This window comes from Gopherus flavomarginatus, chromosome 8 (assembly GCF_025201925.1).
Source record: "Gopherus flavomarginatus isolate rGopFla2 chromosome 8, rGopFla2.mat.asm, whole genome shotgun sequence".
NCBI classification, from domain to species: Eukaryota; Metazoa; Chordata; order Testudines; family Testudinidae; genus Gopherus; species Gopherus flavomarginatus.
Genome location: NC_066624.1, coordinates 83,058,386 through 83,075,215, shown reverse-complemented (window position 1 = coordinate 83,075,215; position 16,830 = coordinate 83,058,386).

Genomic DNA, 16,830 nt, shown 5'->3' with positions numbered 1-16,830 from the left:
CCTCTCGAGGCCTCTCAGGAACCTGACAGTCATGTCACAAGAAAAGATTGTCTGACCTTTGATTGGCTGGTGGAATGCAGAAATGGCCACAAGGTGCACTCTGATGGAAGAATGTGCCAGACCCTGGTTCCTGAGCTGCAGTAAGAAGTCCAAGATGGACTGCACTGAAGAACTCGAGGGAGAAATGCTGCATTCCAACGCCCAACAGGAAAACCTCATCCACTTGGCCAGGTAAGTTAGTCTCATGGATAGCTTCCTACTTCCCAGGAGGACCTGCTGGATCTCTTCTGGGCAAATACTCTGCCTCAGGTTCAACCATGGAGCATCCACACCAAGAGGTGTAGAGACTAGAGGTTGGGGTGTAGGAGCCAACCGTGATCCTGTGACAGCAGGTACAGACAGTTGGAAAAGGGGCCAGGGAGGGGCCACCACCATGTTCATGAGCGTGCTGAACCAGTTCTGGCAAGGCCACTCAGGAGCGATCACGATAACCTGTGCCTTGTCCCTCTTGATCTTTACTAGGACCCAGTTGACTAGAGGGAATGGCAGGAACATGAACATCAGACCCTTGGCCCACAACAGGAGGAAGGCATTGGAGAGGGAGGACTTGCTCAGGCCTTGCAAAGAGCAAGACCGATGGCATTTTCTGTTTCCCCTGTTGGCAAACAGATCTACTTGTGGAGTTCCCCATCTCTGGAAGATCATGCAGGCCACCTTCGGGTAGAGTGACCACTCATGGTGAGAGTGCTGCTGGGGTGATCTGCTAGGGCATTCCTGATGCCGGGGAGGTGACCAGCTTCCAGATGGATGCTGTGGTCGATGCAGAAATCCCAGAGATGGAGAACCTCTTGGCAGAGAGCCGATGAGTGCATTCCTCCTTGCCTGTTGATGTAGAACATCAAGGCTGTATTGTCTGTCAGGACTCTCACCACTTTGCCCGACAGGTGTGGCAGGAAGACCCCACAGGCCAGCCGGACCAGCCTGAGTTCCTTGACATTTATGTGTAACATTACCTCCTCAGGGGTCCACATCCCCTGGGTCTGGAGATGTCTGAGGTGTGACCCACTCTCCCCCCAACCGAGGTTCAAAGTGTCCAACACTAGCTCAACATATGGAGCAGACTGTTGAACGGGACTCCTCCCAGGATCTTCTCGCGATTGGTACACAACTGCAGTGACGTGAGAACCACCGGGGGAATGGTGACAATCCCCGGATTGGGAATAGGTTCACGCCAGCTATTGCTGCAGGGGCTGCATGCGGAACCTGGCATGGTGAACCATGTATATGCAAGCTGCCATGTGACCTAGCAGGTGCAGGCACACCCTGGCCATTGTCAGGGGAAATGCGGACACTTCTGTGATGAGGTCTGTCAGGGCCTGAAACTGTCTAACGGCAGGAACGCTCTCTCCCGGGTGGAGCTGAGCACAGCCCCAATAGAATTATGTCCTTTGAACTAGAACTAATGTGGACTTTTTGTGGCTGACCAGTGGTATCAAGGAGTGGCGTGTGGCTTGTAGTACAGTGATGTTGCATTGGACCTGAGCCTTGTAGCTGCCTTTGACCAGCCAGTTGTCAAGGTACAGGTAAATCTGGATACCCTGACATCTAAGGTAGACTGCGACTACAACCATGCACTTGGTAAACACCCTTGGTGCTGTAGCCCGGCCAAATGGAAGGACTGCAAACTGATAGTGGGCCAAACCCACTGTAAAATGGAGAAAGTGTCTGTGTCCTGGGAAGATTGTTACATGAAAATATGCACCTTTCAGGTTGAGGGCAGCATACTAGTCTCCTGGATCCAGGGAGGGTATAACGGAAGCCAGGGAGACCATGTGAAACTTTAGCTTCTTTAGGTATCTGTTGAGATCTCACTAGGTCCAGGATGGGATGCAGACCACCCTTGTAGGGGAAAAACATCTGTTTTGGCATTAATTACTACACACCATCTTGAATTTCTGGCAACAACAACTAGGAATCCATCTTAGCTGCCCTTCTTCCTCCTCTTCAGGTATAGTTTTCAAGTAACCATGAAACATGTAATCTACCCAGTTACAGCAGGACATATAAAGGCTAGCATGTCAGAAGGACAGGGTTGCCCATCTGAGTGTCAGAGTCCTGGAGATGCTGCTACCACAGCCGTATGTTCTACTCAGGTGTGTAAGCCTGAGCACCGTGCCTTAGGGTTGTGGGATGGTGGGGTTAACACTTGAATGCAAGGGTGAGCTGCTAGTTGCCACCCTTTCACCTGGATCTTACTTGCACCTATGACAACACAGGGAAGGAGAAAGAAGAATCACCAGCATCAAGCAGTTACCACCTACTTGTGCCTGATGTCCACTCCTCACCCTGCCGAGTCTCCTGCTAGGTTCCAGATCTGATCTGTGTCATGAGACCTTGAGGCTCCAGATGCAAGCTGCAAGAAATGCTAGAGACTTTTTAAGTCCTCCATACCCCTTATCTTGGACCTGTCTTGGGGAGGGAATAAGCATTTTTGGTCACAATCAGTATAGTCACAGTGTCACCTTCATCTGTTTACCTTGCTTACCTGTGTGGGGAATCCTTTGTAGCATACCCTGTTTACTTACTTTGTTTAACTGTTGTTGCTCCAATAAATATACCTGTGTTTTGCACCACTTCCTTGTCTTTTTTTAAAATTATTATTAATTTTATTTTGGGCAATTTTAAACCCCAATGATAGATGCGGGTAGGGAGACAAATCTTTTGATTGGTCTCCGGCCATACTAAAACCAGTCTACAGTTTGGCGATCACGAAGGGACTCCCATTTTGTTTATTTTAGCCCTTATTATTTTTACTGACTGACTGCAACCCACCAGTTACGCAGTTGGGTTTCCGTGCCCAAGCGCACTAGGGACAGAAATTGGTGGGTAGGGTGAGAGGCTCGCAGCTGGTGTGCTGCTGCGTCCCGCAAGCAGACGGCTTATTGCCAGCCACCACAGGGTGCCCATGCCCCACAGAGCCAATGCACTCATTGCTTCCTAAATCGGGATGCACCAGCTGGGAAGCCAGAGGTTTGGTTACAGGGTTTGTCCCCTGGTTAAGGTTTTGTGCTTGGCCAGTGCCAACTAGTTATTGGTATCGACTGAAGAGCCCCAGCACGTGGGTAAGGGTTGGCTTGCTGCGACTGACAACTCCTGGAGACAGTCACTGACTGCAATAAGGTCAGCAAGGCAGGCAGTAGGCCAAAGCCGCCATAGCAGAGCATCTCTGCTAGGCCTGGCCCTGCGCACCAGCAATTATTGAGGAGGTGACAAGGCGAATGGAAGACAGCTCCACCTTGTAGGCCCGAGGCCCCCACCTCGCACTCCCACCATATCCCCTGCTGCCGAGGAGACCTGATCTCCAACACACTAAGGCAAGAAGCCAGGTGTGTATTCTTGCTGCTTGTAGCGAGGGGGTCCCACTCCCCCGCGCTCCTGAGGGACATAGGCCAGAGAAGGTGTGGCCACGGGCGGAGGCCCCACCGCCTGTCCCCACCGCCCGGAAGTCAAGGGGCGGGACAGGAAGTCCAAGGCCCGTCCCGCCTGTCCCCGCCCCCCGGAAGTCAGGGGGCGTGACCGGAAGTACAAAAGCCCAGCCCCAGCGCTCAGTTAGGAGGAGGCTGCCAGAGAAGGCAGATGCTAGGGCCCAAGCTCCTGCTGGGCCCGGCCTACCCCGTGCCCGGTACCCGGAGGGGTACTGGCCTGACCTCCCCTGGGGCCAGTAATCAGAGGAGCCGACTAAGCGGTCCGACGCTCGGCCTGAGGAGGAGCTGTCTGGATCTCCCAGCACCCCGAGGAGTGGACTGGACCTCCCGACACTCGGTACCCCGAAGAGTGGACTGGACCTCCCAATACCCAATACTCTGACTAGTGGACTGGACCTCCCGACGCCGGACACCTGGAGGAACGCATGATCCGGGACCCCCCGGACTACGCTGGCAGAGAGCAGGTACCCAGTGAGGGGGAGGTTGGAAGTGGCCTGGGGGCAGCCAACCCCAGTCAGGCTGCAGGCTCACCTGAGCCGATGGCAGTATGTTTCGGTCAGGATTCCCCACTGACTGCTAGCGGTGTTGACCGCTACTAGGGCCCCGGGCTGGAACACAGTGGAGTGGGAGGGCCTGCGTTCCCCCTGCCACCCCTTCAGGGGAGGGGAAGTCTGCCACCCTTGACCGGTGGAAGCTATATATTGTTCCCCTGCGCTCAGCCCTGCTGACGAGGCTTGAGCCTAGACTGTGTGTGTTGCCCCGCCCTGCCCAAGGGCCTGGGCGTACTTATATGCTGTTCCCCTGCGCTCAGCCCTGCTGACGAGGCCTGAGCCTAGACTGTGTGTGTTGCCCCACCCTGCCTAAGGGCCTGGGCCACTTGCTAACTGTTGTGGGTTCACTCCGCCCCGCAGCAAGGGACGAACCCCGAGTTGATGAAGCGCGGTGGGCCGTTGTGGCTCCCCTCCACCCGCAAGGAGGGTTGAGCCCTGGCGCCACTCTACTACACTGCTGCTCAGCAGTACTAGTGACAGCTTCACCCGCTAAGAGGCAGATAGTTTGACTTACTCTTACTATCAATATGAATGCGCGCACCTACAGGAAGGATGACTGGACTGCCCTGTATAATAAAGGGTCACTTATCTCCACTGTCCATTACTTTTGGTAAAGCAAAGAACCCCTGGACAGAAGATCTGTTCCAGGCCCAGGAGGCACTGAGTGCGCTGTCCTGAAGTTGGGAGGGTTTTATGGGGGAAAACCCAAGCCCTCAAAGAAACTTAAGAGAAGAACCCTGATTTATGGGATATATTTGGTATGTGTGGAACTAGACAAAGTCAGTTCCACACAGGTCACCTAAATCCAAGACCTTGAGTCCTAGTTATAATCCCAGGACTCAGAAATAGAGAAGCTCAGGTTCAAGTTGGAGGGCTTGGTGGTACAAAACCACATGTCTGTGTCACAGTTTGGGAGGTTAGAACTGGAGGTCCAGGACCTCAGTGAGCTGCTGGCTAAGAAGGAGAAGGAATTGCTCTCTGTGAATAGCCAGCAGAGTGAATCACAGGAAGCTATTGACAAGCTGCTAAATGAGCTTCGCTCTAGCCAACATCATCAGGCTGAGCATAGCAGTTGCCTTCAAACCGTGGAGCTAAAGGAAAAGTTAAAAAAAGACAAAGGGAATGTTATGGGCCAGGGTCAGCAAAGCCCCTCAAGACCTTGATCAGGGAGTGCATGAAGGGAGAGGACTTCGGCACCCTGCCAAGTCAACTGAAGGTGGGAGACGTGGACTCCAACCTGCACCTTTATGAGGGCGTCGAAGTTCTACTTCCCTCATCACAACCTGATTGGCAGATATTATTCCGAGAGGTAACGGGCAGGAGAGTGGTCAGAGCGTTATCTGAGAATGAAGCAGCTCCTATTCTGGCTAGCAGGAGCCCTTACTTGTGACATGCCCGAGTTCGTGGAGACAGCTCTCCAGGGATTGAGTCCCACTTTACGGATCACCCTGGGAGCTGTGGACCTACAAAACAACTCTTATGGGGACCTGGAAACCCGACAGAGTTGCCGATGATCTCCAGCTAGAGGCTTTCCCAGAACCCCCTAAGAAGAGGGTTTAAGTGGTAACCAAAACAGGCAAGAGGGAGTTTACTAGGAGGCACCATAACAATCAGAACAAACCTCATGACAGCCTGCGCAGCAGCCCGAAGAGCCTGCGACCCACCAAGAGCCCAGCTCCTCAATGCAAGACAACCTCTGGACTGTCGAACAGCCAGGCCAAGGAAGAGGCCCTCTTGTGGAAACAGTTGCTCCAGTTCAATAGGAAGGAAGACATAGATGGGTTGTCGGTGGAAGAGCTGCTGCAGTATCTGGCTCGATGCAAGAAAAACAAGAAGGAGCAGTCTGCAGCATCCACACCATTGTCACCTAATTTACAGTGATGGGGCGGGATTTTCCTCCAGCCTCAGGCAAAGGTGCCCATAAAACTGCACGCTTGGGGTAGGCTCACAACGTTGGCCAGCATTAAAGGGGAATTCGGACAATTTAACCAGTGGCTGCTGATTGATACTGGCGCCTCAGTCTCCCTTCTCTGTTCAGAGGGAGATTCAACAGTGAAGAAAATCCCTGTAAAAGACAAAAAGGTGCCGGAGGGATACAGTGGGGGCAACAACATCGTATCCTTCACTGTTCCCGTCACTAGTACCATACAGGTTTTAACCATTTACATGCCAGGCCTGGAATGTAAAGCCCCAGGGTTTTTACAGTGGTTCAGGAGTCCTTCAGCCCATGTAATTTGTTGTCCATTTGCTCTGCAAACAGGGCTTGGGCATCAAAGGGGAGGTCCTGAATCGACTGCTGAGCCGTGGAGGACAACCCAGAGAGGAGCAGCCAGGATACCATGCAGCAGGGAGATGGTGGACACCATGATTCAGGCGGCGGAGTCTGCCATGTCAGACATCACTTGAAGTGCTGCCCTGGCAGTGACCATGCCCTCATCGAGGATCACCTGGAATTCTTTACCGGAACCTTCTGGGAGGGCATTCTTGACCTTGGCTGTGGTTTGACACATATTAAAGTTGTAGCGGCCCTGGAGGTCCTAGTAGTTGGTCACCCTCAACTATAAGCTAGACGAGGAATAAATTTTCCATCTGACAAGTCCAGTCTCCTAGAGTCTTTATTTTTAGGGGTAGCTCTGTATTGCCCCTGACATTCCCTGTGGTTAACTGCCTCGACCACCAGCGAATTTGGGGCAGGATGGGAGTAAAGGTATTCATGCCCCTTAATCAGGACAAAGTACTTACAGTCTGTCCGCTTGGAAATGGGGGGCAGAGAGGAGGGCGTTTGCCACAAGGAGCTGGATATCTTCAATACCCCCTCATGAAGGGAAAGGGCCACCCTAGCAGGGGCTGTCAAGAGGAGGACACTGAATAGGGAGTTTGCTAACTCCTCCAACTCCTTCCCCTGCAGGCCAAGGTTGGATGCGACCTTCTTCAACAGCTCATGGTGCACTTCAGTGTCATCCTGGGGAACCGGGTGAGGGGGCTCCATGATGGCCTTGTCTGGTGATGACAAGGAGGAGACCGGTACTGCAGGTTCCACGACACCCACTGGTGGTCCAACAGGATGTTCCCTTTGGTTCCACATGGACTTGTGGGGTCTTATATCCTGGGGACTCAAGCGTCGGAATGAGTTGGGTTGTCAAAGCCACTGGCCTGTCCAAGGCTTCTGACACTGAGCAGGCAGGCTGGGAGGGCTAGGTGAAACCCCACAGGTTCCAGGGGTACCATGGGGCCAGCCACTGGGCCTGGGGTAGGTTTTGGACTGATGATGCAGGTGGCACCGAGGGTCTAGGAGGCTGCCCCGCCGATGTGGAGCCTTGCTCCATACATATCTAAAACGATTGCTACCCAGTGACCCAGATGCACTGGAGCTGCGACTCCGTGCCTGGGATAATTGCAGTCACACCTAGAGGAGGACCAATCTGACCAGGATGTGTGTCTCCATGGGGACCTCAGTGACTGACAGCACTTGACGGATCCGCGACAGAAGACCGACGATCCACGCCTCACGCTTCAAGATTGATACCAGGATGAGGAGGTATCGCGGATCGGGCAGATCTCTGCAAATACTCGGACACCCATCTCAGGGATCATTGGAGGGGTCTACAGCTCCAGTCTTCCAATTGTTCCTGGACTCTGTAACGATGTTCTGCTGACGTGAAGGGCCGGTCTCAACGTTCCTGCCAGGGAGCGTGTGCCTCTGTGGGTCTGCGCCAGGTAACTGATGAGGTCCATCTCAAATCCTGCTGCCAGCGCCCAGGGTCCAGTGTCTGTGGAGGGGTCCGATGTATCTGCCTTCCAAACTCCGTGGCATGATGGTTTTGAGTGGGTGAATGATGGTGGGACGTGCCCCGTGATGGGGAGCGGTGCTTTTGGGGCGAGGGCAGAAGAAAAGGTCCCAAGGCAGGCTTACCCCGAGGTCTGGGCACCACCGGGCTGGTGTGCATGGTGCCGGGAGCGTCAAGATCTCCTGCACAGCCTGGAGCACATCATCATCTTCAGGAGCCATCGATGTTTGAGGCCCACCTCTGCGTCCAGGCTTCCAGGCAAGGCACGGGGTAGGCTGCATCGCTCGATATGAGCTGAGGCCTGGCTTACCAATGGGGGAGACAAGCTGCTCAGTGTGGGTCTTAGCTCACACCCAACCCAGTCCTTTCCCTTGTAGGGTGTAGGAGACTGTCCTCTCTCGGCCTTCTTTGACTTATTGGCCAGGGCCATGGATGGGGATCAGTGCCAGCTCGGCGGGGCACTACGCACCGATGCCACAGTGCTGGATGCTGAGTCAGACCTTTGCTTTGGGGCCGGAGTGAGCGCCAACTCCACCAGGAGCACTTTAAGTCCAATCGCATGCTGCTTCTTAGTCCTAGGTTTAAAGGACTTGCAGATTCAACACTTATGTGCCCTTCACCAAGGCACCTGAGACAGTTACTGTGCAGCTCGCTCATGGGCATGTGCCATTTGCTGAGATTGCAGGGCTTAAAGCCTGGAGACCAAGGCATGCCCCTGATGGGATTAACAAAACTAACTACTGCAAAGGGCTAGCTAACGCAACTACTAACTACCTACGCTAACTTTACAAGAACTCTAGTTCATACGAACAAAGCTTAAGCAATGCTAATAAGAGCAGCGAACGTTCCGTGCACTGTCACTGGTGGCAAGAAGGAACTGAGGATGTGGGGGAGGAATCTATTCCAGTGTTAGGGTAGTTAAACCCTGGAATAGATTGCCTAGGGAAGTTGTGGAATCTCCATCTCTGGAGATATTTAAGAGTAGGTTAGATAAATGTCTATTAGGGATGGTCTAGACTGTATTTGGTCCTGCCATGAGGGCAGGGGACTGGACTCGATGACCTCTCGAGGTCCCTTCCCAGTCCTAGAGTCTATGAGTGAGTCTATACCGCACCATGTGGGTGCCACTCCAGAGGGCACCAGAGCCGCTCCCCCATGGATACAGCTGAGGGAAAGACTTCTGGCAACAGTGCATGTGACAAGCACACACATCTAATGTGGAACATACATGAGCAAGCACTCAAAGAAGAAAATGTATTTGTAATGCTTTGTTTGTTCTGTAGTTCCAACCTATGACAAACACTTTTAAGACTTTATTTAATCTAAGATTAACCAGAGTATAGTAAAATGGAAGAAGTGCTGGGCTATCTAAAAAGGACATAGAGATTACATCAGTTGATAACTATTAATTTTTGCTAAAATGTAGACATAAATTCAACATTCATTGCCTGTTACTGAGTATGAGATAATTCAGAGATGTAGATTACACACTATGTAAACTGGCCCACTGTCTCAATTAGCAATGTACCTTCTGTAGAAGATTTACAAGAGTCCAGCAAGTTTTCAGATGGTTTATTAGGCAATAGGAGCAGATGCACATATTCATGAGCCAGTGACACCAAGGATAGTACTTGTAAAATTGGGTATCAGTCTGCGTTCTTGCAGCTTGGCACAAATCTTAACACTGTTAACAAGTAATAAGTAAAAATTGCTTCCACACACAGGATTCTGTAGTATGATCACATCCCAAAGGCAGCAGAAGGTGAGGGAGATTTCTAGTGATTTTCCTCACTAGGAAAAAACAGTCTAGTTTTAGTAAATAGTGTCCCTTTATGCTTAATACTAGGGAAATAAACTGCTTCATACACTAATTAGCATGGTTAGTGAATAAGAGTACAAAAGTTGGCATAATTTGTCACAATGAGGAAAGTAATTGTTGTCTAAATAAATGCGATAAAATGTAGACTAACCACCCAAAAATATCAGTCTAGTAAACAAAGACTTCCCTTCTTTATTGCTATTGAAAAATTAGAGTGAAGTGTAGGACTGGAAAGGACCTCAAGTAGGTCATCTAGCCCCATCGCCTGCACTCAATCATGGTATATGATGTTCTAGGTCATCGCGCTTAAGGAAAGCAACAGCTGTATAAGGAAAGGTTGCAAGGAAAGAAGAGTGTGTGTAAAATGTGAAAAATAATTGGAAAGAAAGTTTATGTTTATGATATTCATATATAGAATAGAGGAAGTTAGTGTCATTTAATGAAGTCTTGTATAAAAGTATCTTCTGGGACAAAAAGGTAGATTATTCAAAGTAAATACTTAGAGAAAGGATTTGGGAATAGCAGCTCCAAAAGTAAAGATGTAACACTGTCTACAGAGAACAGAGAGGAGTGGGTGGGTAAGCACTGTGGAATGGGTTACCAAATGGCCAAACAAATAATATAGCCAACAAGACAAATAATAAGTGTAAGATCATCCCTTTCGAGTTCCCTTTAGCAGGTCTGCATACTTTGTGACCCATAGAGTCAAGATACCACCAGCAGATAAACTCTTTAAAAACTCCTCATAGTGTAACTAAGGCTGATCTACACTACAGTGTTAGGTTTACATAAGGCTGTGCACGTTGACCTAATTATGTCAGTTTACACACGACAGCCTTGCTTCCACTGATGTAAGTGTCCTACTACACCAGCCTAACTCCACCTCCACAAGAGGCATAGGGCTTATGTTGGTGTAGTTAGGGCAATGCAGTGTCTGTGTAGACACTACATCAGACTAGTTGCCTTGTGGGAGAGGGTGAGAAAAAAATGTCACACTGTCCTTAGTCAAAATCTGATTTTCCCCTAGAACAGATGAATCCATCTGTTAATTAATACAGTTAATTTAAAATATATATCAGATTACAAAGAGAAACATCAATATGTTAAAAATGCATGTTGCTGAAAGACTCCTCAGAGCTGAACGAATGGTGGGAAAATATTCTTTGCAAAGACATCAGTGAACTAAAGGCCAAATTTTGATTGGTCATACTCATTCCACTTGTATATCTACTGTTCACCATCATTCATCTTTTATTCTATGTGCTGATTACTAATAGATGTCCTTATTAAAGGAGCAATCCTTTAACAAAAAGGACAGACTTGTTGAAATACACTCCTGATCCCTGGCCAGAGCAGTGACACAGATTATTATGAGGCTCTGAACACACCTATCCAACCAAGACAGAGCATGTGCATGCATTTACATTGCGGCGTGATTGTCTTACATTTACACTGGTTTCACAGACTGTTATTCCATTGAAACCAACAGAGTTGCACTTGATATACACCGTACCATGTCTTAAAAATCAATCGATCAATCAGGGCTGACATTTGCAAACAGCGTCATATAGTAGAAAACCAGAAGCCATACCCTTTGATATATGAAAAGTTGCATATCTCCCTAAAACCTGGGCATCATTCTGAAACAGGGATCTGCTCTCGCACTTCCCAACTAGAACTGTGTGCACACGCTCACATTGCAATTCTGTTTGTGACAATGAATGGAGATAGATGACAAAACATTTTTGGATCTAGGAAACTGCTTAACGGTACAGTATCAGAGGGACTCAGCCAGCAAAAGAATAGCAATTGCCAAGTAGGAAAAGAAGTCAATTAAGGTATAAGTGACCAAGAAGAGCTCTGTATAGCTCAAAAGTTTGTGTCTCTCACCAACAGAAATCAGTAAAATAAAAGATATTACCTCACTCAACTTGTCTCTAACACTCACCTGAAAACTGATCAACCAGATAAGATCTATCAGATAGAAAGGGACCAAGCCAGATATAGCTGTGGACCAACCTAGCTGAGACCAGTCCGGGGTCCACAACATAGCCAACAATGGGACCAATAAAGGTGAAGCAACTCGCAGCTGATCTGCATAAGCAGTATTTCTACTTATTCAAGATGAAAACATATTAAAAATAAACAGGTTCTCTCTATGAAAGGGTAGTTTTGGTGTTACTATTTTAAAATATATCATAGTAACAAGATTAGAACTAAAATTACCTGTAAAATTGAATGTTTATAAGTCCATGGATCTTTAAGAAAAATGAAGTTGTAAACAATAATACGCAGACTATAATGAAAGCTAAATATACTAAAAAAAGACCAAGTTATGAATAGAAAGGTCATTTATTGTCCTTTCTTGAGCAACAGATTTCTGCTAGTAATTTGCAACAGGGGGCTCTCTCTGCCTTTCTCTCTGCCAGAAGTTATTGAATCAAGACACCAAATCTAGAATCAGACTTAGACTTTTAAAGTCAGAGCTTTCTGGCTCAAAGTTGAATCACTATGAAGGTCAATGGTCGCAAAGGTTTTGGTTGCTACTTAAATTTATACAGCATTTGAACTGGTCAAGTAAAACATTCACATGCTCTCTTAGGTGGCCATACTATACTCCTAAATTGCAGCCAAATGAGGGATTCCCCCACTCCTGCACACATTTCACAGAATTGGCTGCATGCTGCATGACTTGACTGAGCACTGAATTGCAATGGTTCAATAGCATATCATCCAATGTAGGTCAGATTTCTGATAGTTCTTGCCCAGAAAAGCAGTGAATCATGTTGCTAGCAAAGTTCAGTATCAAGTTTAAAACAGCACTCAATTTTCAGTATGAAGTACGCTAGGTGGATGGCTCTTTGCAGAGATATGTAGATTCACATTTGAAGTCATAGCACAGTACCTGTCATGTAGAGTATCAGCTATGAACATTGATTAGTTTTACAAACCTTAGCATGAAGCTAAGGAATTCTAAAGGCAGATAAAGGCCCATTTAATTTTTGTCTCATTCAGACCTAAGCGAAGTCTAATAGGAAGGAGTGCAAAGATTACCTGTTTGAGAAATTGTAAATGAGGGAGAATGAGAGTGTTCAGAAGCTCTAGCACTGTCTGAATTTTTTATTTTAAGCTGACTGCTTAGCCATCTAACGGTCCTACTGAAGAAATAACTGACTGCCCGCATACCCAGAAAAGTTACTCTTCTACAAGGCTAAGATGTGAATTCAAACCAACAGTAACACCAGTACAACTCCCTGCATGGATACTTATATCTGATTGCCTTTTTCAGTTTAGCTTACGTGTCACTTTGGAAGGGGTTTAAACTAAACCCCCAAAAAGCTACTTTTATACCAGAATAAGAATGTCCACAGAGGGGAATATTGGTTTAAACTATACTACATAACGCTTTCCTGTGTTCACAAGCTCTAAGACTAATTCTTCACAGGCATGTAATCATTTGTTTATGACATTTAGTTTTCTCTCACTGATGATCCTTGTCACTGCTGATCCCTCTCTCTCTCTCTCTCATGAAAAAACTCACCCACAGCTTTGGAACACTGGTGAGCTAGGACTCTGCAGATGGAGCTGTGCAGATTTTAATTGTTTTGATGGACAAAATGGAGACTGGGACGCTAGAGGCAAGTGAGTAGTGCTAAAACAGAATTGCCTACTGGTTTTCTGGTACTTCACTGCAAGGTCAATGAGCTGGCAGAGCCAAAGACGCAATGAAATTTAATCCTTACCTCTGAAATGAATCTTGTTAGCTCACTTAATAATCCAGCTAGCACCAGCAGCTCCCACAAGCAGAGTTTTATTCATAGAATAGTGGAGTAGCAATACCAGTTGTCACCTCATAACAGTGATATGGAGGTCCATTTCACAGAGAAACAGGGGTAAATAAATCTACTAGAACAGTAACAACAGCACATCAGCTACTTAGAATCATAGAATCGTAGAATATTAGAGTTGGAAGAGACCTCGGGAGGTCCTCTAGTCCAATCCCCTGCTCAAAGCAGGACCAATCCCCAACTAAATTATCCCAGCCAGGGCTTTATCAAGCCAGGCCTTAAAAACCTTTAAGGATGGAGATTCCACCGCCTCCCTAGGTAACCCAGTCCTTACTTGAACATTATTTACTTGAATATCACATTGGAGACCATATCTTGGTACCATATAAGAACTTTTGACAGCTAATGAGAGGAGAGCTGTAGTTGAGCCACAGAACAAGTGACCATAATATAATTTAGACTTCCTTATACTGTACATAGACAATACTGAAGGCTCTGTTGTGGCACTACACTTTAAAAAACGAAGTTAGAAAAGACAGGAAATTGAAATCCAGATAATGTGTGTGGAAGCTGCTAAAGAATTAATCACAGAGGATACCCATAAAAAAAAACCTAACACGCAAGATAGCCAGGATCCATTTATTAAACAAAAGTGCAAGTATTTATAGTACCCGCTTTAAAAGAAATGGAAAGGTTTTAAAAGCAGTCCTGTAAAGAAAAGGAATAGAAAACTATTATGCCTCAGATTGAGTCATGTTGTCATGATTCACATGAACTGCAGATCTGCCAAGTCACAGCAGTAAAATACAATTGAAGAGTTGTCTAGACAATCCTTTTCGTTATGATACAGCCCGTGAGTTAGTATAAAAAAGGAAACAAGAAGTTGGGGTGAATTTAAGGGCTTTAGATCATTCCAGATAAAATGTCAAGAACTGTTTAAATACTAAGTTTGTATTGACTATCCTTCCAGTCTTGATAAATGTTGGTGGATGATAGTCTCAATGAGGGCCATGTGGTTAGCTCCCCATGATAGTTCGGGAAGTAGAAAGGAACAGTGTGTGTGTGCGCGCATGCATGCGTGTGCAGGGGAACCCACAAGAAGCCTCCCTCCCACAAAAATTTTGCAATCCTTGTGCTCAGATGGAGCAGGGCTACAGCCTCTCCTCAACCACCTTGGAAGCAAGCTGATCCTACATTCCCCCCCGTACAGCAACAAGCATCATTTCTGTGCATGTAGAGAAACTGCAGAAGGCATTGGAAAACAAACAAAATAATCTACTGGCATTTAGCTTCAAAGAGTATGAAGAAATACTTATGAATTCTCTCAGGATATGTAATAAAGATAATGCACTCGCAGAAAGGTATAAGAGTCGAACGGCGTTGAAACAGAATTTTAATTATTCACCAGTACCAGAAAGTGTCCCCTCAAGGGTTCTAAAATGATAAACAAATCGAGTTAAATGTCAAAAATAAAGTAATCAGCTAGTAATAGGAGATGACTAGAGGTGACCACTGCTTCCCATCTTTGAGGTAAGGTCTAGCAAACAATATTGTTTGAGGCTGAGAGTGGGCAACAGGGGATGGATCACTTGATAATTACCTGTGCTGTTCATTTGCTCTGGGGCACCCAGCCTTGGCCACTGTTGAAGACAGGATACTGGGCTAGATGGACCTTTGGTCTGACCCAGTATGGCTATTCTTATGTTCTAAGATCCAAATAGTTTAGGACTCCTCATTCAGATCTGCCTCACATGGCTAGATTTTATGTATGTTATCTGCCTGATCCCTTTTTGAAAACGCTCTCAATAGAAGCATGTAAGGAGAATGTTTAGCAAGTCCTGAATGATAGACTCCAGAGTTTCATATGTAGCAGTCTTTGATTTGTCAACGTGACAAATCAAAGACCTATATTGTAGCTCTTTTCTCAATAATGTTAATTTTAGATAAATTGTCTTTGGGCATGAACTAGGTATGATTTTCCACCTTGAAAGAAATTTACCAGAGCAGAACATTTAATATGTAGCAATTGACAGCCCTATTCTGACTGTTATAAGTTTCAGTCACATAGTACTCCACAACACTGCCACACAGTGTTTTTGTGGAGTGTCAAACGGCCCATCCTGATTAAGAGGAGAAGTGAAGGTAGCTATTAAAAATAAAATATAACAAATGGAAAACAAGTAAAGTAGATTACAAACACTATAAATAAGCTATGAAGTGTAGAAAATTGATAAGGGAAGCGAACAACCTCAGGGGAAAAAAATCCACAGCTAGCACAACTATTACAAGTTCTGCTAGCTGATCTTGTTAAGTAGATCATGTACCAAATACATTCTAACCATGCTACAGCCCCATTAATAGATGGAAAAAGATAAAACAATGCAGAAAACGCAGTGTTTAATAAATATATTTGATAGTTGGTAAAAAGCATGTTGATCTATTCATTCATATCACACAAGGACAATTTAACTGCTTTCTAGTGGATTAAAAAGTGAGGATGTTCAGCTACTTGGGATAAACATTTTTATGTCTGGCCCAGATACCTGGCAGCCAAGAGTCCTAAAAAAGTTGGCTGAGGAGACCTCAGATCTACTTATGCTCATATTTAAATAACTTGAAATATTGCAGAAATTCCAGGAGACTGAAAGAGTGCTAATATTGTGTCAATATTCAAAAAGTGCAAGATGATCCAGCTAATTGTAGGCTGATTAACCAGACATCAATCCTGGGCAAAAATGGAAAAGCTGATAGAAGATTCAGTTAATCATATTCTCATCCATTAATTCTTAAAGCCAGTCTACATTGTTTTATGGAAAATGTGTCTCAAACCAACCTGATTTAATTCTTTGAGATTACAGGTTTGGTTGATTAAGGTAACTCTATAGCTGTAATGCATGTTTTTTATTATTAAAAACTAGTTTTCTTTAAAAAAATAACACAACCACCCAGTACCGCCAAACAAAGCCAAACAGTAAGAGTGATTAACCATTGGAACAAACTATCCAGGGACATGGTAGATTCGCTATCTCTCGAAATCTTCAAATCAAGATTGGATGTCTTTTTGGTAGATAATACTATAATTATGCTTTAATTACACGCACGTTATGGGGCTAAATACGAGTGTAACTGAATGAAGTACTATGGCCTGTGTTATAGTCAGACTACAAGTTGATCTCACTGGGACAGATTTTCAAAGCTATTTGGGTGCCCTAGGATACAGATAGGCACCTGGTGGGATTTTCAGGGCATTTAGGCAAGGCAGCTGGACTCCACTCCCCAGTGGCAAGAAGTCCCAGTTAGCTTCCCAGGGAAGCAAGGAACAGGGAGGCGAGAAGCCCCAGGCGTAGGGTGAGTTAACTCTCAAGCCTAAGCTTTGGTTCCCATGGAGCCAAGGTGGAG